The 6,000-nt window shown below is 45.8% G+C and overlaps 1 long non-coding RNA gene across 1 annotated transcript in view; it reads left to right on the top strand.

Moving 5' to 3' along the window:
• Positions 1-1,237: 1,237 nt before the first annotated feature.
• Positions 1,238-6,000, top strand: part of LOC136643597 (uncharacterized) — a 52,219-nt gene continuing 47,456 nt past the window's right edge. The window contains exon 1 of the long non-coding RNA XR_010794033.1: positions 1,238-1,301. This is a non-coding gene — a long non-coding RNA (uncharacterized lncRNA). The remainder of the gene's footprint in view (positions 1,302-6,000) is intronic.

The raw sequence follows: 6,000 nt of genomic DNA, 5'->3' as shown, positions 1-6,000 counted from the left end.
AGAGTCCAAAGACTACAAAGGAGTGTCCATCATAAGTCAACACAAAATGAAAAGGAAAACTAAAAATAAGTAGTTTAGTATGCATGCATTTATTTTCACTGAATTAAATACATTTACAGCACAAGCCTATCCACATCTACCCAGAAGTAAGTGCCCTGGTATTCAATAAGACTTACTCTCAGGTATGTTTGTATAGGATTGCAGCCTTAGGGCCCAGTCCAGAGCCTAGCACACCAGCTTACTGCCGGTGTGCAGTTTTGCAAGTGTGCCATAAGGCATGTTTGTGAGCCTTACTGTTTGCCCAGCACCGGAACTAGCCCAGAGTGAACCCATACTGGGCCAGCTCAGGCACTGGGCCTGGACAGTTAAGTGGCAGAGAGGTGAGTGGTGGCGTGGGGGATATGTGGGGGGAGGCGTGCCGGGGTAGGGTGAGGTGGGGGAGGGCAGGGAGAGGATGGGGAGGAGGCATGGTAGGGAGGGAGTGTGGTGGGAGGGAGGTGGGACTGGCGGAGCTCAGCTCTATCTGATCCTGAGCCCTGTGTCGGGCCCACAGCCCGACACAGGACTCCTTGATTCTACGCTGGCTCAAGAGCCACCGCAGAATCGAGTAGCCACATTGTGGGGCTATTTCCCTTACCCGGGGGAAGAGGACAAATGTCTTTGAACACCAGATACAAATATGAACTGAGGCTGCAATCCAATGTATCCTTCCTTTGTAGTAAATCTTATTGAACAATATGAGACTTCTGAATAGACACATGTTGGGCTTGTGCTGTGGGGTTCTCAACTCCACTGTTACAATTGGTGCTACAAGAACAAGACAACCTATTCATAAAAGCAAAAGGTCGAAGCCCATATCAGCAAGTAGGATTCCTGAAAACTCCTCATTCCTCACCCCAAGTTGTGCAGAGCACTCCGGCATCCATGGCCCCAAAGTATCTTTCTATCCTCTCTGCAATATGGGAAAGCCATCTATTGGCTTAATAGCCCTATCTTACTTTGCAGGTTGTTGTAATATCTCCCAAACAGAAGAATTGTGATAAACAGGCGGTTACAGAAAGGGGCCCCATTAGCTGTAACTCCTCAAATGCAGATAAGAGCCCTCCATACACTAATGAGTCAATGGGTAGCCCTGCCACTTTTCTTAGTGAACACTAAACACTCTACTTCACTTATTGACATTGTTGGGCAAAGATTCATGACTCATTCTTCCTTGCAGGCTCAGAGCCAGGGCACGTGACACAGAACAAATAGTCACAGAAGGAGATGCAGTTCTAGTGCCATTCTCCAGCTTGGAATAGGTGAGTAGTGTCCAAACGACCACAGTGTTTTCCAAAGGGAGCATGTGTGAATTGAGCAGTGCAGTTTCGGTGTCATCACTTTTTTGTTGATTAGTGCTTTAAATTCATGACAAAGTGAAAAGCACTCTTTAACCGCAGCTGTTGCTGGTTATTTATCTGAGATTCTTAAAATAACGTTGTCAGAATTTAAATAATTCTGGTATCTTGTTTTTAAGTTGTTGGGTCGGTATGTAAGTTGTTGCGACAATTGTAAAGTATGTCTTAATTGTGTTGTGTTGATATGCCAATAAAGGTTTCAGACAGACAAGTGAAAAGCAGTTCACAAAACAAAAGCAGTTTGCATAGTGAAAGAAGGAAAGAAATCCTATGATCTAGTACTGTTGTGAAACCATCAAAAAGTGCCTTGTGACAGCTTGAAGGCCAGGAGTGCTGGCAGGAAGGTCGGATTGTTCCCATTGGTGCCAGTGGCTACACGGACACCTACTGGAGGAGATAGATCCAGTTCAGGAGGGGGTGGAATGGGGTGGGGGGAGGGCCACATCAGGGATGGGGTATGGGTGGTTTGGGCCCTGAAGGGGTGTGCTATGTTTACTCACTGTGACTGCTAGAGCTTCCCCAGGGGCAAGAGGACAAACATCCTCTTAGCCTGAGGAAACCTCCAGCAGCCAAAATTCCCCTGTGGGATGTAGTCTGCATTGGCACCACTGCATCTCTGTGCAGGTATGTGGTTAGGATTGGACTGCCCATCTGCTGCATCTGCTGCAGAAGGGCACTTCTGCTTTTGTCAGTTGCAACCCCTCATTTCTTCTGACTTGCTCTAGTTGCACCGTCCTCCCCATGCTACATCAAGCACTCTTAGGAGTAGTTTTTCTGGCTGTAGAGCGATGCAAAAAGCAGAAATGTCATGTTCCTCAAGTGAAAGTTCACTTGTGATTCATAAAATGCATATAACAGAGGTCTACAGGCTTGAGGACCATATCATACCGCTATATATTTTACACATTTTCGTGGGCTGAAAACTATATAGGGTGGAGGTGAGCGACACACAGCACACACTATGTCTGCCCAATCCATTGCAGAAACCCAGATTGTTATTATTTACACATGTGCAAAAATGATGCTATTACCACACCACAATCGTTTTGCGGTGTTGTTGAAAAGTCAATATGTGGAAAGCTGATTTGTTTTATCAGCAGCGGCGAAGTTAACATTGAATAATTTGTATTGGCAACCTTCAGTCTCGAAAGACTATGGTATCGCGCTCTGAAAGGTGGTTCTGACACAGCGTCTAGTGTGGCTGAAAAGGCCAATCCGGGAGTGACAATCCCTTCCACACCGGGAGCAAGTGCAGTCTGTCCCTGGTCTGTCTCCCTGGCTATGGGCCTTCCTTCTTTGCCTCTTTGCCTCAGACTGTTGGCAAAGTGTCTCTTCAAACTGGGAAAGGCCATGCTGCACAGCCTGCCTCCAAGCGGGCCGCTCAGAGGCCAGAGTTTCCCACTTGTTGAGGTCCATCCCTAAGGCCTTCAGATCCCTCTTGCAGATGTCCTTGTATCGCAGCTGTGGTCTACCTGTAGGGCGTTTTCCTTGCATGAGTTCTCCATAGAGGAGATCCTTTGGGATCCGGCTATCATCCATTCTCACAACATGACCAAGCCAACGCAGGCGTCTCTGTTTCAGCAGTGAATACATGCTAGGGATTCCAGCACGTTCCAGGACTGTGTTGTTTGGAACTTTGTCCTGCCAGGTGATGCCGAGGATGCGTCGGAGGCAGCGCATGTGGAAAGCGCTCAGTTTCCTCTCCTGTTGTGAGCGAAGAGTCCATGACTCGCTGCAGTACAGAAGTGTACTCAGGACGCAAGCTCTGTAGACCTGGATCTTGGTATGTTCCGTCAGCTTCTTGTTGGACCAGACTCTCTTTGTGAGTCTGGAAAACGAATTGAATAATTATGGAAAATGAATTGAATAATTATGCTTTGAGGATCTTAAAGCATATGGCCCAGGTGACTGAAAATGAGGGTCAACCTGATACCACTCTGGCCATACGGAAAGGAATGCAGTGGACGGAACACACATGTTAATTATCTGATCCCATGGTTGGGAAAAAATTTAAGTTACTGTGGGCCAGATTAAATCTTGTGGCGGGCTGGATGTGGGCCCCAGGCCATAGTTTGGATACCCCCTTACTGTAACATTGCATTCGTTCAGTAAACCCTGATTCACTGGAATCCCATGCGGAAAGAGAAAGTACTGTACAGGGGGAAAAAGTCACCAAAACAACAACAGAACAACAGACTGGCTGTGAATGGACATGTCAAAAAGAGATTGTTTTTAGAGGTAGGGGCTTGGTAGAGGTAGGGGTTTGGAAGCATTTTGGATCTTCCAAAAAGGACAACTTTTTCACCAAATCAAAATAGGTGAAGATTCAATGCTGTTCACAGTATGTTATGTGAATTCAACAACTTGGTTGCTTTCCTGTAGCATAGAACAAAACAGAGCAACTGCTATCATGATGAGCAAAGTATTTCAGGGCCTAATCTTTTCATACTGGTGCTGAAATTGTTAGGCAGGAACCATGCATTCTGGGGTTGTATCTACCAATATTTAGAACCAAGAAACATTGAAACTGGACTAAAACATGGAATTGTAACTGTTACATAATGCACATGATATTAATTTTTTTCTGTAACTTAGCCCATGAAAAGGTTTTTTTCCTCCTTGACCTTTATCTATTAGAAACATCATGTGATACATAAGTTTCAGGTGCTCACTAGAAAGCAGACCAGAGCACAAAAGATAGATGCCTCATCAAAGATAGAATCTCAAAACACATAGACGAGCAGGCCTTGCCGAGGGAGAATCAGCATGGCTTCTGTAAGGGTAAGTCTTGCCTCATGAACTTTATAGAATTCTTTGAAAAGGTCAGCAGGCATGTGGATGCGGGAGAACCCATAGACATTATATATCTGGACTTTCAGAAGGCGTTCGACACGGTCCCTCACCAAAGGCTACTAAAAAAACTCCACAGTCAGGGAATTAGAGGACAGGTCCTCTCATGAACTGAGAACTGGTTAAAGACCAGAAAACAGAGAGTGGGTGTCAATGGGCAATTTTCACAATGGAGAGAAGTGAAAAGCGGTGTGCTTTTCAACCTGTTCATATATGACCTGGAGACAGGGTTGAGCAGTGAGGTGGCAAAGTTTGCGGACGACACCAAACTTTTCCAAGTGGTGAAGACCATAAGTGATTGTGAGGAGCTCCAGAAGGATCTCTCCAGACTGGCAGAATGGGCAGCAAAATGGCAGATGCGCTTCTATGTCAGTAAGTGTAAGGTCATGCACATTGGGGCAAAAAATCAAAACTTTACATATAGGCTAATCGGTTCTGAGCTGTGTGTGACAGATCAGGAGAGAGATCTTGGGGTGGTGGTAAACAGGCCGATGAAAGTGTTGACTCAATGTGCGGTGGCAGTAAAGAAGGCCAATTCTATGCTTGGGCTCATTAGAAAAGGTATTGAGAACAAAACAGCTAATATTATAATGCCGTTGTACAAATCGATGATAAGGCCACACCTGGAGTATTGTGTCCAGTTCTGGTCGCTGCATCTCAAAAAAGACATAGTGGAAATGGGAAAGGTGCAATAGAGAGCAACTAAGATGATTACGGGGCTGGGGCACCTTCCTTATGAGGAAAGGTTACGGTGTTTGGGCCTCTTCAGCCTAGAAAAGAGGCGCCTGAGGGGGGACATGATTGAGACATACAAAATTATGCAGGGGATGGACAGAGTGGATAGAGAGATGCTCTTTACACTCTCACACAACACCAGAACCAGGGGACATCCACGAAAATTGAGTGTTGGGAGAGTTAGAACAGACAAAAGAAAATATTTCTTTACTCAGCGTGTGGTTGGTCTGTGGAACTCCTTGCCACAGGATGTGGTGATGGCGTCTGGCCTGGATGCCTTTAAAAGGGGATTGGACAAGTTTCTGGAGGAAAAATCCATTATGGGTTACAAGCCATGATGTGCATGTGCAACCTCCTGATTTTAGAAATGGGCTATGTCAGAATGCCAGATGCAAGGGAGGGCACCAGGATGAGGTCTCTTGTTATCAGGTGTGCTCCCTGCGGCATTTGGTGGGCCGCTGTGAGATACAGGAAGCTGGACTAGATGGGCCTATGGCCTGATCCAGTGGGGCTGTTCTTATGTTCTTAAAATATCAAAACATGAATTATAACATGTCTTCAGATTACAGTTCCAAACACAGATGGGATGGTGGAGATTCAACTGAAGTTATCTGGTAATGAGGGAATAAAAGGGCAAGAGATGTGATCTGGAAGTTGAGCTATCGCCTTGCCTGAAAAGCTAAGCAGGGTTGGTTGCTTGGACGGGAGACCAAGAGAGAGGCTGCTGGTGTGTCTCTGCAGAAGAGTGGAGTGTGGAAGAGTCAGCTGGCACCCTTACCACCCCGGATAACATCTTTTGAGAAACCGGTTGGAAGCTTAATTTGCAGCTACCTGTGAGTAGTGCACGGGCCGGCAGCCAGGGTGACAACTGCACTATGAAAGGAAACCTTGAGAAATGGATGTGCAATGAGGTTGTCTCCTGAAATAATACTTGTAAAAATCTCTTTGACAAATGGATTTACGCCTACTGCCTTGAGTCTACTGATAAAAACAGTGTATAAAAATTGTAATAAATAAA

Source organism: Tiliqua scincoides, chromosome 3 (genome assembly GCF_035046505.1).
Source record: "Tiliqua scincoides isolate rTilSci1 chromosome 3, rTilSci1.hap2, whole genome shotgun sequence".
Classification (NCBI taxonomy): Eukaryota; Metazoa; Chordata; class Lepidosauria; order Squamata; family Scincidae; genus Tiliqua; species Tiliqua scincoides.
This window is presented reverse-complemented; position numbering and strand designations above follow the sequence as displayed.